Source organism: Ciconia boyciana, chromosome 9 (genome assembly GCF_034638445.1).
Source record: "Ciconia boyciana chromosome 9, ASM3463844v1, whole genome shotgun sequence".
Lineage (NCBI taxonomy): Eukaryota > Metazoa > Chordata > Aves > Ciconiiformes > Ciconiidae > Ciconia > Ciconia boyciana.
The window spans coordinates 20,242,106-20,263,962 of NC_132942.1; the positions used below are offsets into that span (position 1 = coordinate 20,242,106).

General features: G+C 50.5%; 1 protein-coding gene across 4 annotated transcripts in view; it reads right to left on the reverse strand.

Moving 5' to 3' along the window:
• Positions 1–7,033, reverse strand: part of SIL1 (SIL1 nucleotide exchange factor) — a 100,904-nt gene extending 93,871 nt beyond the window's left edge. For 3 of the 4 annotated variants that reach the window (XM_072872756.1, XM_072872751.1, XM_072872752.1), the window contains exons 1-2: positions 6,993–7,033; positions 2,456–2,623 (exon numbers count right to left, since the gene is read on the reverse strand). The gene's annotated coding sequence lies outside the window, so the exon portion shown is untranslated. The remainder of the gene's footprint in view (positions 1–2,455; positions 2,624–6,992) is intronic. The other variant, XM_072872753.1, reaches the window with a different exon arrangement.
• Positions 7,034–21,857: the final 14,824 nt, after the last annotated feature.

A 21,857-nucleotide genomic window follows, 5' to 3' on the forward strand; every position in this document is an offset into this window, starting at 1 on the left:
CATCTCCATGGTGATGCACCAATGGAGGTACCAACTCCAGCAAGAAGGCAAACCTCCCCCAAGAAAAGGCTGAAGATGGCAGAGCTCTCACTGGCATGAGCCCTGGAGAAAGCATGAGAAGCATGCCAGCCTATGAGCAGGCTGGAAATGAAGAAGAAAACCTTGCAAGGGCACCCCTGGATCCATTTTACAGGAAGACAGTAAAAGATTCACAGCTGCTGCCCATGCCAGGGATCAGCAACCGACACCTGAATTCCCATAGGTCCTGCTGAGTTCTCATCAGCCTGTGAATCTATTAGAGGAAAAACTTTCAGCCTGGCACATAATCATTGAAAACTGTTGACTCCCAGCCTATGCAGGGCTTCCTCTGCAGCAAGGATCCTTCTCTGTGAATCAGGGACTCCTCACCAACTTCACATCACAAAATTAAAATGAACATCTGCAGCAAGGGGCGATCCATTATGCATCACCTTATCAGTCCTACAATAATAATGAGCACTGGGACCCCAAGACACTACACAGCACATAGCAAGGTTGGGCAAAAAACACTGGAATATAGAAAATGCAGCCCAGGATCCTTCCTAAAGGAAAAATATGGTGGTAGAGAGGCATTGGGAGTGCCATAAAAGAGCTGGCACACAGAGCATCCTTCCTGCACTGGGGATGGAGACTTCAACAAGGCTGTGCAGGTCCAAACTGCAGAAGGCAAAGTACAGCTCTTGTACACCAGCAAGACAGCTGGCTCCTACCTACTGACATGCTCTCCTCACCTCTCACACCAAAGCCTCCATCGGGATCAACAACTCATGTCTGCTCACCTACACACCTCCACATCCGCTCTCACATCAGTGGCAGTGCAGCTGCCCAGCAGCACTCAGGCAGATTCAGGCTGGCTTTGTGCTTTCCAGGCTGTGCCAAATCCTCCCTGACACTTAAAAGCAGCACAACTGGCTTGCATAAAAGATGAAGATTGCTGAGCCTCCTGCAGCCTTCCTGAGGTGAGAGCAACCTGTGCGTGCTGTAATCATCAGGCAGCGGGAATGTGCCAAAACCAGGGCGGCCAGACTGCAGAGCAACCTTAAAAATTACCAGGCTTCACATTTATGGGTATTTTAAGAAATGTGCTAATCTACAGCTCAGCAGCACTTTTCTCCACCTCTGAACATACCGAGAATGAGGTCTGAACATTTAAAACAGACCAGACTGTTACTCCCAGTTTGCTGGAGGAAATAAAAGAAATGGGATGTCTGACAGGGAAGAAGGGGTACAGCCCAAACACCTCTGAAAGTGCCCTGCTTCTGCAGTTCAAGGTTAAACATCCCATTTGCACTAATTTCTGAGTCTGCCTCGCTCAAAAGCCGCGCCAGGTAATTAGAATCATTATAACTATTATTAGACCATAATATTATTATAGCATTTTTGCTACACTTGACATCTGTTGGCTGATAGATTTAACTGGTACATAAGAAATAATTGCGCGTAGATTTCTTGCAAATGAGCACCAACATGGAAGACATTAAAGCGTTCTGCGTTGAAAAAGTTAATTTTATGGAAGCATGCTTGAAATAAAAATTCTAAAATTAACAGTTAAACCTTTAAAAACTCTCATTAAAGAAACTATTTGGGTTTAAAGTAGGCAGCCGTTAAAAAAATCCTGACTTTTCTTTAGATGCTTAAAGGCATATACCTGGCTCGGTATCTCCTTCAGATAAACATCTTCTTCCCACCTATTCCAGTGACCCAGAGGTTTCTAAATCGTCCTTCCACCTTCCTTCCCCTCTCTCTGCAGCAGGGTTTTGAATTATTTGGGCAAAGAGTCTAACTGCGCAGAGAACCAGTAAAATCAGAACTCTTACAACCTGCTCACCAAAAATCCTACAGAATTATCAGCAAACACACGTCTAGAATAAAATACAGGTTCTTGCATCCCACGAAGCCCAAAGGGCTTTGCAGACCGGACTCAGGATGCAATTTATCCACCACTGAGATTCAGCCGTAATCCAGAGTGGAACACAACCTTTCCACCAGTATTTAACTACAGCACGCAGCCCCCCGGAGAGAAGTAAGCAAGAATCCAACAGAAACCACAGGAATGCTTTAGGGAGGCTGAATTTTCTCCCCTGGAACTGAAATTTGGTCAGAGCACCCACCATCAGCCATGGACCAATAAAGGAGAACAAACAAGGCACAGCTTCTCCATCCCGTTGATGATGTCCTTGAAGCACAGCCTGAGCAAACAGCTGTGGCTGGGTACCTCAATTTACCAGCCTTGAGAGGTGGAAGAGATAAAAACCACAGAGGAACCCTGTGTTGTCCCTGAATTCAGCAGGGCCCAAATTTCACCCCACAGTTACACTGATGTGCAAAGAAAGATGGTATAGTGGTGGAAGCGCACTTCAGAAAAGGACCAACCTCTTAAAATTCAAAAAGCTGAACAAAGCAGCTCAGTACTTACAGAACTCAGGGGCAGTTAGAGCTGGTCCTGTTTGGACAGTGACGTTTTCTCCAGTTAATGTATTTCAGTTAAAGTAACTCCTCCTCCTTAAGCTTAGTTTGTGCTGCGAAGGTGCTCAGCAGAGCCCTGTGGAACAAGGTATCCTGCAACTGCTCCCACAGCGACACACTATTCAGGGATAAAAATGAATGTAATTAATTTTTCCAGAGCAAGTCTTTTTTTTTTCCCAGAACAGAGCAACCACACAAGGAAATTTGAATTGCTTGAGGAGAAAGATGTATTTTTACTACCTTAGTCACATACAGACAAGCCTAACTTTCACTGAGGACAGACTCATGGAGAAGGAAAGGGGAGCAGGATACTACAGGCACAAATTCCCCCCATGCATACCCCTCTGTTACCGAAGCAGAAACACCCAGGGAGCTCTTGGTGGAAAGCAAGGCTGAGCAACCAGAAGACTGCCTCTGAGCAATGCCAGTCCTAGCGAGCACCAGTGAGAAGCTCCAGTTAAATGAGGTTCATGAAAGCTCTTGAAAAATCACCTGAGTCTTCAGAAATGGGGCACAACTCCCCTTCTATAGAGATCTGCCCGTCACACCTCTGACCAGCACAACGGCATTAAATCAGGCTTTTCACTCGATCCACCTGACACTCTCAGGCAAACCAGAGGAACTCGGACTAAGCAAGCTCACCTTAACGAGGTACAGTGCTCATTACTAACTAAGGAAAAAAAAAACAACCAAGCAACTCCCCCATACACACACTTTAGGGGTAGCTATCAATGATTCCCTGTCACAACAGGAGCAAACCTCATGTATGGGCCCTCAGAGCTCAGTGCAGGTCTGCTTCTATTCATCCTTTTCATTAATGGCCTGAACAATGAAAGAGAAAGTACTTCTATAAAACCTGAAAGGATGCCCAGCAGTTAAGAGCTGGAAGCACTCTGGAGGTCATGATCAACATTGGTAAACTGAAGAAGCGTTACAAAAACACCCACAAATGAATATAAAGAAAAGCAAGGAAAACAGTGCAAAGAACCACACTTGGAAACAAGAAAACCAAAGATCAAGCACACAAATACAGCACAGGGGAAAGCTTTCTGGACAGAGGTAACGCTGAGGAAAACCAGGGACCGGACTAAAAATGTGACGTGTCAGCGCTGTGACACCACAGCTCCAGCTGCAAAGAGCTAAACATTATTCTGTGATTTAAGAACATAAAATTCCTAATTCTGGGCTGGAAGGCCATGCTCAGTGCTGGGTACCACCCCTAAGAAAGTTGCAGACAAACTAGGGGGTCTGGGCAACAAGTAGAGCACTCAGCCACGTAAAACATGGAGCCCCATAGCAGCTGTTGAAGGGTTTCTCCATCCCTGCTCCTCTCCAGGGGCGTTACCAGTTCTCAGCATTTAACAGCTGTTTACAAGAAGGACAACCATCCACTGGGCTCCCCAGTCTCTGAAGACAAGAGACACTGCGGTCTGCTTAATTTGCTGCACAGGCAAGTTAGACAAGGTATCAGGCTCTCTGAGACCAGGATTTCAAGTCCCAGAGGGAACTTGCCCCCAGTTCAGATCTGCACAAACATCCACCGCTTTGAGTATCTCTCACCTTCCTCAGGACAGAGGCGTGGACAAGAAGGCTTTTCCAGCCCTGCATTTCATTTTAGCATCCTCCATCTGGCCAATCCTACACCGCTACAGCAGTGACACCTTAGAGCTAAATTAACAGCCTTCTCTTCCCCAAAATACAATAGAGCTCCTGCCGAAAGGGCACCCACACAGCAACACAGAACAAGCACAGCCATAACCATTTCAATTCACATCTTCATTACCTTTCATAAACGAAGCTCTTCAGCTTAATTTGCCACCAAGCTACTTTGGCAGTGAAGATGGCCTTCCCACATGCTGTAGGGCAAGGGATGCTGACGTGGGCTGCCTGTGGGAAAGGGCAAGGCTTCCCTCCTCCCCCTCTTGCCCCCAGACAGCCCCACAGACCTGTGCGACAGGCAGTAGCCCATAAGGGTCACCACCCAGGTGAGCAGTCAAGCCTTCCTTACCCCAGACAGAATAACATGAGGCAATGATTGCTGAAAGCAATTGAAATCATTGAAACAAGGTGTTTCAAAGCGGGCGAGAGCAGCTGTGTCTGCACAACAGATGCCATACACACACAGCTGCACCAAACCCCGACTGAAGGCTCTGTGAGAAATCCGGCAAGGGGGCAAGATCTACAAATCTTAAGCAAAAGCGGGGCTTAACTTCCAGGAACATTTAAGATTTCCCAGTGACTCAAGAGGATTTGGGGTTTTTTTTTTGAGTCAGAGCTTTAGGAGCAAGCTGCCTCGTGAACCGCAGCCAGAAAAGATTTGACAAAGCCTTCGTTAGCACGTGCTGTCTCCTTTCACAGGGCTCTTTCCCAGAAGATCCCCAGTGTTGTGTCATTTTTCACTTCAGGTGCTAAGAATATCTGTGTGTTAATGAAAAATAATAACTAGCTTTATAGGGAACATATCAACAAAGCGCTCGACAAATCTTAATTAAAGCTGATTCACCTACTTCACGAGTGCAAGTTAAACATTATTTCTCAGAGGGGAAAGCTGAGTGGTAAGAGAGCTGAGGTGGGTTACAAAAGCCACAGAGGGAGACAGCAGCAGAGAGGATTAGCACACAGAAAGGCTATTATTCCTAAATTTATCCCAATAATTCACTGCCTTGCAAATTCTCAGGATATAGTCGACATGCTTTCAACCACACCTGCCCAGCTTGACCACATCTGTATTTAAGTAGTCTTCCATTTCCTTGCTAAGTAAGAGCAGACAGAGAGAGGGTTTGGGGGTGTTTGAGAGTTTTTCAGGTGTTTTATTGCTCAGGCTAAAGAAATTCTCAACTGTAAAAAAAGAGAAGTTGGCAGCAGTAGCACCAGCACTGGTCTTGTGCTGCTTTAGGGCAGGGGGACGGCATTGCAGGTTCAAGGGCTGTTCTGGTAACTCATTAGGAATTGCCAGGTTCCAGCTTATTTCTTTAAAAGGATTGTATTTGTATCCCTTCAAATCTAGCAACTACATGGTCACATGGATGGCAGACCCCAGGAACTTGCAGACGCTGCTCTCACCACTGTTAGCTGCACTTCTACATTAAAGTTTCTGGGACAGTATTTTGGATGCTTCCACCATGGAAATGCCTTGGAGGCTGCTGAAAAATACCTATGCGGTCCAGGCTTAAGGCAGGGTTGGGGGAAAGAAAAGAGAGAAAAAAAAGAAGTCCATCCTTTAATAATGCTACTCCCAGAGCACAAATGAATTCAAGAGGATCACACAGAGCAGAAACACTGTGGTAGCACGTTCAGTAAACAACAGGGTGTGTCACTGGCTTCTAATGCCACTGTAGAGACTTATCTGCACTTAAAAGGTTTCCTACCACAGCTGTATGCCAGAGCAGCCTCCTTGCACAGACAGCTCTACCAAGAGAAATGCCTGTGCCAATTACACTACTTTGGCAAGCAAATTAAACAGTATCAGTGAGGTCATACTTTCTGCCTCTAAGCCATCTTTGTACTAGGTTAGTTCTATCAGCGAAACACTGTAAAATAACTAACTTGCCTCTGAGAAATCGTGTCTACATAACTTGTTAGCACAAACCCAGGCCATCTCGAGAGGCGGGTAGTGTTGGTTATTTGTCAAAGATTACTTCTAATGCAAGTGTTAGTCAAGCACTGAAGTTAAACATTTTAAGGCAATATTCCAAATAGTGTTTATATACAAAATCCCATTTGCTCAGTTTTCACTCCTTAGCTTTGTGCAACATGTATTTTCACTAGTTCTCCAGCAAGAGAGACATATGCAAGCTTGTACCAAAATAATTAAAGTTTAAAAATTCAGGCCTCGTGTTACTGAGTGCATACCCTAAAGAAAAATCCATTTTAATGGTCCAGCGCTACACCAAAGGTACCAGGACACTTTTATTCTACAACTGCCCACGTGCAAGGGGGGCCTGAGGTCACCCAGCCTGTCCTTGTGCTCAAGGCAGAATCCAAACTGCTCCTGTTTTGTTGAACTTGTTGTATTTAAAACCCTTCAGTGTAAGGGATTCTTGTCCGCCCGGGGATCCTGTCCCACACCTTGCAGGTAAGTGCCCACCACAGGGCCCTGATTTTTGGTCACTTCTAGAACACGACAGCCCAGGCAAGCTGCCTTTACTTCCCAGCCTTGCCCAAGGAAGGCCGCCACCCCCGGGCTTAGGGCAAACGCCGTTACCACACCCCCAGAAGCAGCTCTGCAGGCTCCGCGCCCTCAGAGCCTGGGCAGGGCCCCCTCTGTGGGAAAGCTGTGCGGCGGACAGCCCCCCGCCCCGGTAAGGCCTCACCGCCGGCTCCCCTCGAAAGAGGGTACCGGCAGGACAGGCTTCGGCGCGGGAGGCGAGGCTCAGCCCCGCAGAGCCCGTACGCGGCCCGGTCCCCCGGCACCGAGCGGCGGCCCGAGCCGGGGGGGTACCAGGACGGCGCCCCCCGCCGCGGACCCGGCCGCCCCCCCCACTCACCGCTCCGCACTGCGCACGCTCCTCTCGGCTCCCGCCCCCGCCCAACCCGCGCTGGCCGATGCAGCGGCCCCGCCCCGCCCTTGGCCCCGCCCCCTCGGGGGCCACCCCCGCTCCCCGTGAGGCGACGCCGCCAGCACGGCACGGAGCGGGGCTGCCTCGCGTCCCGGGACGGGGCCGCCGGCTCCGGGAGCGGCCCGAACGGGCGGTAGCAGGCCTCACCGGGCGTTCAAGAGACGCCCTAGCTGTGGGCAAACAGCATGTCCCGGACAGCGGACACCAGCCCCGCCGAGGCAGTGCCAGGCCCTGAAGAAACTCGGTCACCCTGAGGGAGGGACTGACTTGACTGTCACCTCTCCGTACCGGTTTTAGGGGAAAAGGGTAAAATAAATGGCTTTTCTAAATGCCATCTGCTTTCTTCCGGGGTGGCCATACGCCGCAGCAGGAGTCTGAGCACCGGGACCTTCGCTCGTCGTGCGTCGTCCCTCGGGCTTGCGTGGCACCGCGGGGATCGCCCTCCCCTCGATCGCCCTCCAGACAGCCCCAGGGTGCCGGCAGTGGGCGGCTCTGCTCGGGGGAAGCTAGGGTAGCAACAGGGGGGCACAGGGACAGCCCTGAGTCCCCAGATGTCAGGGATGCAGCCAGGGAAGGGTGCCTGGTCCCGTGGGCCTTCCCTGCTCCAGACTCGACCCGCCTGCCCTGGGGCGTCCCGAGCTCCCCCGTCCCCTGCGCCAGATGGGTAGTGAGGAAAAAGGAGGTGACATCTGCAAGGTTCATGAGAGTGGTTGGCCCGAGCCATCTTGTCTTCCCTGCCGCTGGCTGCTTCAGCACCCCCTTTATTTTTCACACCGTTTGAGGGAGGTAGTGAAGTTTCAGCTAAGTACAAGGGTGTTAATTCACAGCCTTGGCACCTAACGTCCCCTGGACCGCACTGAAGAAGAGGTGATAAAGTCAGACTGGAAGGCATGGGGAGTGCTGGGCTGCCGCAGGCGTGAGCCCACAGATCCCTTCTGCCTCATTAGCTCGCAGCACAGTGCTGATTAAAATCGGGTGCCAAAGCATTTCCCACCCCTCTCCCAGCCAGTGACTGAGTGACGGCATTGCAGAAATGACAGAAAAGCCACAGCCACGAGCTATGCAACCCTCCTCCCCGGCAAGGGCTGGGCTGTGGCTGAGGAACAGCTGATGCACGAGGATGCCTATGGGCTCCACTGCGCACCAGGCAGCGGCCAAAAACACCCTGCCAGCCCCAAAATTAAACCTGCAATGCTTAATTATCCAGCGAAGGATGCTCAGTGATAGCAAGTGACAACTGACAGGATGGCACAGTGTAAAGGGACTGGCGGGAAGCTGTGTGCCCACTCACTCTGTCCCCTGAGCCAGTGTCCCCATGGCTCCACTCACCTATGCACCGAGCTTTGCTGCCAGCTTTGCTGCCACTGTGCTTTGCTGCCAGCACCCACAAAGATCCTGGAGGCAGGAGATTGATTGTAAGCAAATCCTAGCTTTCATTTCCAGTAAATGAAATGTTTTCAGTCTTTCCAGGTTGGATATAAGCACCTCAAAATCGGAATCCAGAAGCAAAACCCACAAAGCCCATCAGGAGTGCTCCACAGATTTATTGGGGTTTAATGGCATGATTTTTCAGGCAGCTACGTGATTTCTGGCAAGGCATAACTCCTGTCCTGTGGATGCATGAAGGCACTGCTGTACTCCAGCCTCTTCCTTCTCCTTCTTTTGGGGCTCTGGGCCCTCTTGGCTCCCGGAGCAGCATTGCCACCAGCTCAGGATGGGGTTTAACCATCCGTCTCTGCTCAAACCCTGCCATGGTTTCTCCGGTGGGGCAGGCGAGCTGGATCCAGCTCTTGTTTCTGCCAGGTGGAACAGCACTAACAGGATGATCAGCCATCTCTCTGAAACCGCAGTGAGCCGTGTCTTTCAGGCACAGCAGGAGCAGCAATAAAACCCTTCCATGCACCAAAGTCAAGGCTGGTAGCCGGGCAGGGCTGGCCTCTCCTCTTCTTGCAGCCCAAGAGCCAAATGTAGGCTGGGGCACAGAGAAAAGGAGCTTCTCCCTGGCTGCAGCCTAATGGCGACGCGGCAGGGTGCCGGCATGCCAGCCTCATGGCCCTGTGACAGCCCCAGGCGGTTTGGGAAGTCTAGCTGAGATGCTTGGTCCATCATCGCAGAGAGAAGTGCTGCTGCATCCTCGGGGGATACCAGCCTAATCCTGCCGTCTGAAACCGCTCACACATCAAAGAGATTAGAAAACATGCTCTGCATGTATTATCTTTTGCATTTCGAGTTACTCTGTTTGATCTGATGGGGTGGAGGTTTTTTTCCAAAGGTATTGGAGAAGATGGGTGTGAAAGAGTAATTTAGGCCTGGGAGTAATTTTTCACCAATGTACTTAAAAGACAATCACAGCACTAGGAGGGAGGCCTAATTGTGGAGTTGTGTAATTAGTTTTTATGTCACTGCAATTATTCTCTTGGCTACATATAAAGAACATGGCAAAATGCAGCTCTTAATTTTAAATCAAGACTTGATTCTCTTTTAGTAGGTAATTGATGTTGATCACATCACTTAGCAGCGACTATAAAATGTGCTATTTAGATTGTAAAAGGATGGAGAAAAGGACTAAGCAGATAGGTAATTGATGGATCATGGCCTGCATTGGTGGGAAGCAGCATTAATCCATCAGACTTCAGTCGTCTTTGTTTCCAGACACTTCTGGGCATCGTTAGTAGCCCAGAGCATTAATGAGTGCAGAGCTGCTGATCCCCGCAGCATCATGTGCCACAGTAAATGGCCGCTCTGCCCCTGGACAGCAGCATCAACAGATGAATTTGCACTTAACACAATTGATTCCTTGTGTTTAAATACCTCCTTTTAAGGGCAAGCTTTGCTCAAAGTGGCTGGGCTTTGAGCGCAGGGTGGGATTCAGTGCTGGTCTCCCTGGGCAGAGCATCCTGCCCAGGCGTGTGCTGGGTCTGCCCGCTCCCCTCTCCCAGGCAGAGACCACTGGGCACTGCTGCCCAGGTCCCACAGGCTTCCTGCAAGCCCAGAGCCACTGGCATCCCCAAATACCTGCCACAGGGACCTTGGTCTTCCCTTATCAATAGCAGACAGCTGTTTGAAAGAGGAAATCAGAAAAGCTGAGGATGCAGAAATGGGTTATTCCCTGCGAAACGGCACTGATAGCTTCTCAGTCAACAGCTTCACAAGTTTAACAGTGAACTAGGCTAAGGGGCCGGAAGAGTTGGGCCAGTCCTGTGCCTAAGCAGCAGCGAAGCAGCAGGGAGAGCTTGGTTCCCCCCACACAGGATGATACAAAACTTCCCCTTGCTCAGCACAAGCCCAGATCAATAGCTTGACACCGCACTGTCACAATAAAGTCAATAAAACTTTTCCTTGCCTTTGTGACTGACCCTAATTACTTGATTTCAAGAAATTGAAAATTCAGTTCAGTTCTCTTCTGGGCAGGAGCTGGAGGTGAGACAGTACAATCGCTGCAGGGATGGACAGATCTGAGGTGACTCTTGGGCCACCAGGAATTCAGATTTTCTCCAGGAAAAGGCGTGTGGGTTTGTACCCGGGACCACTGCATGCTTGGCTGGAGCCACCTCCCCTCCATGGGCTCCTCCTCGGGACTGTGCGGCTTCTTCACCAGCTCAGCCATGGCAATGTGTTCACAGGGCTCCTGCGCGGAGTAGCTGTCACCAGGAGGGTTTGATTGCCCTTTTCCCCCTGGGAGGATGCCAGGAGAGGAGGAGACGCTCTCACAGCCAGGGGAGCCTTTTCCAGGGCATCCCAGGTGAGCACGGGTTTGCTCCCATCCCAGGGCCAAGGCAGGCTGGGGAGGAGGACGACGAGGGATGAAAGGTGTCGTTCGCCTGTATAAGCAGCAAACTCCACAGGCTACAGGAGACTCATTAGGTCGAGTTTCCAGGCAGCAGGTCTAAGCTTTGCACTCCACGCTTGCACCAAAATAGATGGAGTTGTGGCCAGACAGTCACTGGGAAGAGGACTGTTGTTCGAAATGCCTTTCCCCTCTGGCCTTTCCTCCCTTCCTTCCACTCAGCCTTTTGTGTCATGCTGTAGCTCCAAAAATTAGATGAAATTCAGGCTGCAGCAGGTGTAATTGTTTAATGACCTGCAGCTCCAGTGCCATGCTGCATCACCTCCCAGCCTGCCCCGGCCGGCCTCGCCACTGCCAGAGAGCTGACGGTGGCCACTTTCCACTCTGAGACGATGAAACACGTCTTTGCAACTCAAGAAGCGAGTCACGACCCAGTCTAAGTTCAGAGGAGATGATTTTTGCAGTGCAGATGCATCCAGAGAGGACAGAGGTGAACCCCAGGCTTGAGATGGGGTGGCATCACAGCTGCAGGGTTACCGTGCTTGCTTTTAAAAATGCTTTTTCTCACGCATTTTGCGTGCTGGGACCTGGGAGCTTTTACAGGACCAGTTCTGCCACGTCAGCATCAGACTCCCTGAATTGCCGTAAGGATCAGACAGGTCCCACTTGCAGCCTCTCATCACCACCAGCCCAAATGCTATTTCATTCACTGAAAAAAAAAAAGACTCATCTGAGGGCTTTTGCCATCAATCCCTCAGAGGCTCCGGAGTGGTACATGGGATGTGACGAGCCGAGGGTCTGTCCCTGCTTGCGGGGAGGCTCTGCCAGCAGGGCCGGGGGCCGAAGCATGAGGGTTTCCAGGTAAACTGCTGCCTGTGCAGTGGCAGTGCAGCTCAGGGTCGGGATCCTGGTGGGCGTCAGTCCCTGATGACTCTACTCCCTCTGGAACGCATCTGCAGGATGGCTCGGCCCTCATGGGGCTCCAGCCAGAGGAACGAGAGCAGGCCCTGCCTTATTTCAAGAGCCAGGCAATGCCAGATGACTCCAGCATTTCATTATGGGTTATTAACGATGCCGTTCATGACAGCCAAGTGGCTTGCCACACGCAGGCTTCCCTCTCTTGCTCCCGTTTGATATCAGGTTTGGATTAAATTAGATAAGGCAGCAACAGTGATCAATTCAAAGCTGCTTTCCTAGGAAGCCATGTACAAATGATTTATAAGCGGAGAGGAGAATAAAGCCTGTAGCAAGAGCAGAGGGACCTGGTGGGTGCGTAACTGGTGTGAAGGGAACATCACGTTTTTAGTGCCACCAGCTTGGCTGCGATTGGGGTGGGACTGTGTGGGCAGCAGCATCCCCAGGGACCCTTTCTAAAAACAGTCACCTCTAATGACCTGAGCAGGAGCCTTTCCAGGTGTCCAAGCAGGGATTTAGGTAAGAAAAAAGTCATCTGCATGGGGTGCCAGAGGGGGACTGTGCAGGCAGCAAGGGGGCAACTCTATCCCCAGCCTCCTCCCCAGGGACACAGGGGCCCTAGGCACAGACTTGCAGTCCCAGTTATGCCCCAGCAGAGCAGCCCGGGCTGAGCCAGGCTCCCTTGGCCCACGGGCAGACGGTCCATCCCAGGGGCTGAAGGTTTCAGATCCTTGGAAAGCTCCCATCCCTGCCACTCCAGCTGCTGCCCCCGGGAGCCGCATCCCACGCTGCCACCTCTTCTTATGTGCATTTGAAGCATCCCCACACCACAGCACACACAGGTTCAGGAGCAAGTGCAGGGATGATTAATAAAACACTTCCCATAAGGTGGAAACAAGGAGACCATAAATCTTGGTGGTGTCGCACACTTAAAGGAGAGGGGACAGTTATGAGCCATTATTCCCTGCAAAAATGGGCTTTAAATCATCATCCATCACCAATGCCCAGTGCTGGATACTCCAAAGTTGTCCAGAAGAGCCTTTGCGACTCCTTTCCACCACAGTGCGAGTGAGCCTGATGCTCATCACCTGGAGATATTTATTGCTCATCAGCACCCACATTCTGCTGCTGCTCACAGTACTTACCAACACCTGGAAGGAAAACAGCCCAAGAAACACCAACAAGACCAAATGTGCTTTTTTTTTTTTTAAGGATCTCAGTTCCATATCCCCATAACGACCAGGCTGCAGTCTTTGGGAAAACAGCTGGGCACATCTGCAGCAGGGGTCACACGATGACAGGGCACGGGGTGCTCCGCAGAGAGGACCCGCTGCCCCATCCATCCTGGCAGCACAGCTGGGGAAATGAAGATGTTATCGAGCAGCAGCGCGGCATGGTAATTGAAAGCCTTTTTACTGCTGGAAACTCTCGAGGCTGCCAGTCCCTTGGCTGAGCTGCTGCTTACCAACACTTTTTCATTTCCTCTCTGTTTCATCTAAACTTTCCATCGGATTCCTCATCCATCTGAACTGCAATGATAAATATGGAAATAAAGAGGCATTTACAGCCCCTCTCCTGGGTTGGGTTTGTATATAAATAAGACATGCTCTCAAAATAAGCAAAATAAATAAGCCTCCTCTCTGCAACTGCTGGCCCGGGAGCAGCAAGGTCTGACAGGTGAAGCTTTTGGGGAAACTAGGTGGCAAAGAGCAGTGGGGGCTGCCAGCCACGTCTCCAGGTCACTCTGGGGAGAAAACATCAGCAAAAGGGACAGGGCAAGCGAGGCCCACAGGGATTTCTGTACAGAAGTAGAAGGGAAAAAGCAACATCTGAAAGACTGAAAGTGTGAAGTATGAAGAAAGGCTTTAATTTTCACAAAATCTCTTAATCCATTAATCACAGGGAGACTTCTATATAGAAACCTCCCTTTCGCTTAATAACATCTCAAGATTGTCCAAGGTGGTAATAACTGTTTGGCAGGGGAGTAGGAGGAGCAAGGTAGGACAGGCTGAAGCCGTGGGCTTGTCCCCAGGGAGAACAGATCAGCCCTTAACAGCAACAAGCCAACACAGGGATGAACAGTGATGAAGAGCACAGGACCCAGCAGCAAGAGAGCTATGGTGGGCACCAGGGATGTTGGTTTTGGCAGAGGAGGATGCCCCAGTGCTTGTTGACTCTCTGGAGGTTGCCTGCAAAGGGTGGACAAACCTGCCTGGGTGCCTGAAACAGAGGTTTTAGGGGTTTTAAGAGCAGACTCTAGTATCTTCCCTTCTCCTCCACCACCATGCCCTTCCTCTCCGTTCACACTGCTGCAGCGTTCCTTCCCTCACCCCCAAAGAGTTGGGGTTTGTGAAAATCATCCTGGACACAGAGGGAGGCACTGGCGGGACAGCAGCTGAGCCCCCAGCCCCACACCATATGGTAGAAGGCCCTGGACACCTTTGAGATGCCATCTGAGAAGGCTTTGACCCAGACTCTGGCCCCAAAAAGCCATTGGGATTCTCTGCAGCACCTTTCTGCTGGTCACTGGGGCCCTCCAGGGTGGTCATGAGCCTGGGAACCCTCTGGCTAATGGATGGGCTTTGCTGCAGAGGCATCAAGGCAGTGGACACAGCAGCTTGGGCCAACAGATTCAGAGCTGCCCAGAACAAGCCCTTGCCCTGGGGGTCCTGAACTGCTACCTACAACAAGCATCACCCTCGTGCATGACAAGCAAGGGATCCCCTCTGCCTGATGGGGTGCCCTCTACCTTTAAGCAGGGTGCCCTTCCTGGCTGGACCCTGATCCTCACCTAATGCTTTTCTCAGGCTTAACCCATTCTGCTTCAATCCCACATGCTTCACTTTACCAGCAACACTACCTTAATCTCCAGACATTTCACCAGACCAGCCAAGGTCTCCTTCTTTCCCATGACGGTCCCACAGACCTCAGACTTTCCTGTCATCCAGCGGGTGAACATAATATCTACAAACCCAGCTGCCATACTGAAAGTGTTACCTGCTTTCCTCATGGGAGGAAAATAGGAAAAATTAGTATGCAGCTTCTTCCTCAAGAAATCAATGCAATCTCAACTCACTGTGAAGTTCCCTGACTGTTAGAGATCCTGCACTGGTAAAAACTAATCCTCAGAGGAGAAATAGTGGGGGGAAAAAGAAAGAAAAATAAATTCCAGTGACTAGACAAGGCTAAAATGTTGCAGAGTGCTAAACTCCTGCTAGTGCTGGAGCTTGTTTGGAAGTCCCAGAGCAGAGAGGGCTGCAGAGTGGATTCAGTCCAGCTGTTTATCACCCAGCTAAGAATCAGCTGTAATTGTTACTTCTAATTAAAGCTGTTAGAAAAAAATGTAATCAAGAGTTTCCTTTCAAAAAAAGACATTTCAGCTAAATTAAAAATTTTGGGTTTAGAAAAAGGGGGGTAAAATGTTGAAAATTTTGAAACAACCCATTTCAGCATTTTCAGGATGAAAAGGGATATATTTTTGTTGTGAAATGCATCATCAATTCAAATGTGTTTTATCTTACAGTCCGGAGAGCAAAAATAGTTTTCAAATCAGAGCAAAAATTATATTTTTAGGCTTTTTCTTTAAAAAAGCCTATCTGGGGGTTTCTGTCCTAATGAAAAATGATATTTTTCCTTTTTTTTTTAATGGAATAAGTTGTTTCTAGTTAGCTCTACTCTAAAATGCTGGGCTGGTGCTTTTCTTGGTGTGTCCACTCATCTCCGCCCACCACCTGACCCCAGGATACATAGGCCATGCTTACACCACCCTCCTCCTGGTGCCAGCGCTGGCTAAAGTCCCCTGGTGCTTGAGTCAGGCTTTATAAGACCTCACAGAATTAAACCAGCACCAGCAAAATGGCACCCAGAGTAACTGGGTTTTATTATCATAGTATGATTTAGAGTAATTAGAGATCCAGAACAGCCCACTTGCATGCTCAGGCCAGTGCTGTGCAAGCCCTCCTACAGGTCTCCTCCAGGTACTTAATCCCATACCTTGCTGCTTGCCCCACAGAGCTTCTTCCTTGCTGAAAAGTGACCTGGCAGACCACTGAAAGGAGGAAGATCTGCTTTGGTTAGCCTTGCTGCATGTGTAAATTCCTAAGATGAACCCCCAGTGGAGGTGGAGGGGCTGGGGGAGAGGAGCAAGTTGTGATGCCCATGCTTGGTGGCAAGGCAGCTACTTTACCACTCATACGTTTGCAACCAAAACAGACCCTGTGGCTTGATGCTGTGAGAGCTGCCACAGATCCCAGAGGTGGCTTGTGTCCCAGGGGATCCCCCTCCATAGGATTAGCAGATCACATTTATCACGCTGAGAAAGTGGCTTATGATCTGTTAGACAAAAGGTACTGGGTAACAGCGATTGCAGTTAGCAATCTGTCTTCTGGATGGGAGCACTGAAGGAGGGAGAGAAGTGAAAAAATGGGGGTTGAATAGCAGCTGGAGAGGGACACCAGGGAAGGAGACTCAGCCAGGGGGGAGCTCAGCAGGAGGACAGGAGGGGAAGGGAGCAGAGCTCCAGGGCTCTGCCAGAGATAAAAGGGAAAAAAAATTGCTCTGCAGCAGTTTCAGCCGAGAACAGAGGGGAACTGCACAGGCTCCTCACGCTGCCCGAGCACATTTTGAACAACAAAAAGACCCGGGCTCCAGCAGCGCGATGAAACCCAGGCAGGCCTGGACGGAGGGCAGCTCGGGAGAGGGGCTGCAGGTAGGGAGGGGAGGCAGGGCTCTCCCAGCAGGCAGAGCATGCTCCTGCGCAGCCAGATGTGGAGCGGCACTGCACTCGGTGCTGCTGCATCCACCCCTCTGGCAGGCTGATTTTGGTTTATATAACCTTTTTCAATTGCTCTTTCCTCTGGGCCAAGGGAGATTGCTCTCTAGCTCCACGGTGAAGGGAACAGCCTGAGCAGTATTTCCCTGCGCTGCCCAATGGGATGCATCCAGCTACAGCCTCAGAGACAGCTCAGAAACAGATCGTGCCCCACTGCTATTCCCGCAGCAGCTGTGCCAGGGAGAGCTGTCACCCCAGGAGACAGCACAGCCACCGATCTATCAAGGCAGACAGATACTGAGCCCCAGCGAGAGGCTACAGGGCCCTTGGCCAGGGAAGGATATGCAGTTAGATCACAGCTGCTTCTTGCAGGAAGCAACTGGTAGATGAAGCCTGGAGCATCCAACAGCAAGCCTCACATTAACCCAGCCCTGCATCTTCCTCTCCTGACACAGCCACTGAATACCACAGCAAAACAACTTCCTCTCACCAGGTCCCAGGGAGGTCCATGGGGAGTAGGGTCAGTGTAGAGACTAGCAGGTTTTGTATTTACTCTCTTGCAACAAGATGATGGGCCCAGCAGGGAGCAGGAAGGGCCAGCTGCTCCCTAAAGGAGGGGAAACCATACGACCCCAGCAAAGATATCACCATCACCAGCAGGCACAGTCCCACTAGGTCTGAGCACAGCCCAGTGCTGGTTACAGCATCCACCAGCAATTCCAGCTTGCAATAACCACAGTCCAGAGCCCACCTAGGAACAAGAAGAGGTGAGCCAAGGACAAGGCTAGAGACACAACTACAACACAGGTCCAAAGCTCATCTAGAAAACAGGGCCAGAGACATAGGTACAACACATGTCTAAGAGTCCTTCCAGGAGCCAAGCCACCAGCAGTACAGAGCCAAGGGGTCCATTCAGGAACAGAGGCAGAGCTAGAGCCAGGCACTCCTGCAACATCACTCGTGGGAAGAGTGAAGCTCCAGGGCTGAGCTTAAATGGGGCTCCTGACCTATGGGTATAGGGGTGTCAGGTGAGGCTGGTCAGGGTCATTAAGGGCTGTTGGTCCCTTGGGGCTGATCCAAGCTGCATATAACCCTTGGCAAACAGAAACTACCCAGCAAGTGAGCACAACTATAGTAGCCTGATCTGGGAAAAGTGTTGCCTCCTTTAGTAGCAGCAACAAGGGCTGCAGGGGAGCGCAGTCCTGTATGAGCCAAGGCCATTGCTGATGCCCTCTCCTGAGCTGATGGGGCAGTGTGTGTGGGGCTGGAGCTTCCTTACCAGTGGGGCCAAGCTGAGCTGTGGCTGTTGGCTGTGGGTCATGCCATGGGTGGGCAGGCTGTGTCCTGTGAGCGCAGAGGTAGCAGGGGGGACACAGAGGGGATAACGCACCACACTGGGGCTTTGCACGCCTAACTCAAAATAAGCTTTATTTTTTAAAAAACATATCTAAGAAGAGTGATTTTTCTCTTTTTGTTATTATTTTAAAGCTGTAAATTATTGAAAGACTTATCATTGCTCTCCCAAATTACTCTCAGGCAAACAAAAGACAGTACTAAATTTGACAGTGCTTTGCAAGAAAATGAGTCTGGTGTATTTTGCTCATGATTCGCCCTTGGCTCCCTTTAGCCATGTCTTAAACTACTTCACCGCTTGGTCTGATTAGCAGTGTCTCCTCGGGGGCAGAGGAGGCCAGGGAAGAGCCAGAGGTGTTGGAGGTCAATATTAAAGCACTCTGCATGCCATTAACTGTCAAAACTATAACTAGCTTAAATCAGTGCAATTAGATGGCTCACAGGTTACAGGAGTAACTGCTGCAGCTTTTCATTCTGCATGCTTAAAGCACAGCTTTGACATTAAAGGGATGTGATTCAAAGCAAGTGTCAGGGGCTGAGACCTGGCAGAGGTGCTCAGCAGGCAGGGTTAAGTCCACAGCTTCTTCTGGGGTCTTCTGGGGTTGGACACCCCAGGGTCTGGGAAAGATCTCAAAGGATTAGCAGAGCCAGCTCAGATTAAGTCTGTAATGCCATCTTGTGATGGTAGCTGGGAAGTGGAAATTGCAGGGTCCCCTCTGGAGGTAGATGAAATGCGTGGCTTTTGTTCAGATGGATAGAAAGCCCAGAAGCACCCCAGTATAACAAGTCGGGGGCTAAGAGAAAACTTGTCTCTGATAGAAAAGTCCCTATTCTCGCTTTGAGAGAGTGAAAAGGATTAATTCCATTAATATTTCTCTCTCTAGTTCAATTATCCAGCTAAGAAAGCAATTTCTTCCAGGATGAAGAATATGACTTGTCTCTCCTTGAGTTCTGAGGGCTAATTTTCCTTCTCAGAATGGAAGGACGCAGTGCCACCTGTGTGATGAGCTGCGGTGGAAGGACCTCTGGTTCAAAGTGCTATATCCAAGCAGTAAAGGTACTGCTTCCCAGATTGAAGCTGGAGAGTTCAGCAAGATCAACTTTGCTGTAAGCATCCACGCTGACCTCAGTGCTGACATGCACACGTAAGGGCATGGAGAACCAGTGCAGGAAACACAAGATCTGTGAAGCTATGAAAAAATGAAATCAAGCACTAGCTAATGGGAACTAGAATGCAGGTGAGCTGGCTCTCTGCTTACCTCTGATACTGCACTTCAGACACACGAGGTAGGAAGAGCCAGCTCAGAAACAGCTGTGGGCTGCCAACAGCAAAAAGCCTGCCCTGAAACAAGCATACTAAAGATGTAGTCCTGCCAAATCCCTTGCTGGGGGAGAGATACAGCTACACCTTCCCCAGCCTCCATCAGATGCCTTAACGCCGGCTCAGTGCCCCGTGTGTCTGTGGCCAGGCACAGCAGTGTACTCACTTGGGATCTGTTCAAAGGAAGTTTTTCACTGGGGCTTTGTGCTCCAGTGAGACATTTCAAACACCTCTGGGGAAAGGCTGGGATCCCTGCCCCATGCTCCTCCTGTAGGTTAGGCTCTCAGAGCTTGGGGATGCCACTGATGCTCAGCTGGAGCTGTCTCTTGCTTCAGGCAATCTGCTCCCATCCCTGTCTTCTTCAAATGCTTCTTAGTCTTTTTTCAGCGCAAGGTGGGCAGCTATTCTTCCTGGATGTGGGGATGCTCATGCAGGCCATGATGTGTGGGGTGCTCCTCCCCGACACAGCCTGCCCCTGCCTTGTCCCAGGAAGCTCTGGGCTTGTTCTGCCCAGGACAGCCACAGCTGTGTGTAGTGAGAGTGGCTGGTGCTGAGCGGTGGAAAGTGTTAGGTGCTTTCCCATCTAGTGATGAACCTAGCGAAGGACAACAGTTTCCTGGCTATGCTCCAGTGCAGAAGATCCACAGCTGATGAAAAGCTGCTATGGTGGAGGGACAGGTAATAGCAAACACAGAGAGCACTTCATGATTTTTTTACTGAAGGTCTTACTGCCTGTGGCTGAGGGCACGTGCCCACAGATGGGGATGGATGATGAGCTCTGCCGAGACCTGGAGCAGGCTGCCTAAGCGGTGGCTCCAGTCTGGAAGCTGTATAACTCATTAGCGCAGCATGGGGCCCAAATTAATATGCCTTGCCTCTTATAATAAGACATTTTCAGCAGGACCAGGGAGATGATACTTCAAAAGCTTTCTGAATGCCAAATACCAGAACTCAGTGACTCTTGATGCCAGGACCAGCCTCTCACTTCACAGCATAGACTTCCCTGTGTTCCTGCACAGCTTTCCCCTCTAGTAACTGGGCTTGGAGCACTGGTTTATCTTATGCGGCAAGGGGGGCTCAAACAAATGCTTGCACATTATTTGTAAACTTTGGATAAAAGGTGTCACACCAGGTGAAACACAACGGCTCTGCCATGGGTATCAAGTAAAGCCCTTTTCTGTCACAGCTTCCTGGTGAAGGTGCTCTCTACACCAGCTGCATCCCTCTGAGGGGATGGGAAAAGGCTTCTGAAACAGGCTGAGCCCAGCAATGCTGTGCTTGGAGTCCGTGCTGCAGCAGCCTGGGCAGACGCCAGTCTGCAGAGCTGAGCACAACCACGCTGTGACTGGAGACAGCACCTGGCTGGGCAACAGGTCCTCCTGTCTGACCTCCCACCTGCTTCCAGACCTGGGGACGCGAGATATGGGCAGTTGCCTGCAGCAATACCCCAGCAGTGTCCACAGCACTGGCTTGACTATCTGAGAGCTGGTTTCACAGTGGCTTCATCTACTTAGCAGTGTTGGCCTTCCCTCTCTCTCAGGCCATAGCTGATGTCAGCAAACATCACATTGTTCTTTGATACTGAGATCCCTGCTTGGCCTGTTGTTCATCTTAGCTTGGTGGAAGCTAAATACATCCTTTTCTCCTGCAAGTGCCATGTTGGGGACTGAAGGGATTGAGATGCTTTCTTTCAGGCCAGATTAGAGATACAAGTTACCACAAAATAAAAGCACAGCCAGCCTTCAGAAGAGCTCCTCTAGTCTAGACACAGCCTCCCTTGAACTCCCTGCATCCCAACGCAGCCCTGCAGTTTGTGTTCAAAGCAACTCAACAGGCTCCAGAAGCTTGTTTAAGCCCTGTCGAGTAAATGCTCAGTTACAGAATAAAGGAAGGATCACATCCGAGAGATTTTGCTCCCATATATTAGCAGGATGGGTTAAATCAGAACATGAACCACTCTTCTGCTGGCACAGCTCATCTGCTCGAGGGACTTGCAGTAGCATGGAGCTGTAATGCTTCAAAAATATGTGTGCTACAAGCCTCGGGTGGGACAGACCAACATCTGGAGCTCCTGCAACAGCAAGAGCGATGCTTTACTGTTACACTCAGCTCCTAAACCACCTGTGCCCCGGGACTTGCTCCCTGCCCCGTGTCACCTGCTCTTCTCCAGCTCCAGCACTGCAGGATCAGTACCGCGATTCTTCTGTACCCATCGGACCTTGGCTCAACAGCATTTGTGCTGCACAGTCAGTCCCCAGAGCAAAAGAAAGGCCAATACTGTGGGGAGGGGGAAGAAAATTCAGTAAATTGTTGCAAGAAAAGTTGTGCAAACATGCTGTGTCGGCCAGTCCCGTTTCCCTTGGCCATTACTGCCGCGTGTACCGCGGCTGTAATGTCCGGCCTGACCGCAAAGCAGCTTTGGGGAATTAGCTGGGCTCTGCTGAAAAGCACTTTTATAACCTTAATTGCCTGTCACAGCTAGGGCCTGGAGACGCTGTATTTGTAACACGCTGTATTTGTTCCTACAAGCACTGCATGATAAGCTACAAGGTAATACTCGACACCAGCATTTTTCCGGCCCCCGAACAGAGGAGATGAAGGGAGAGCCACGCCGTTTCCACTGCCATTTCTTCTCTTTCACGGGAG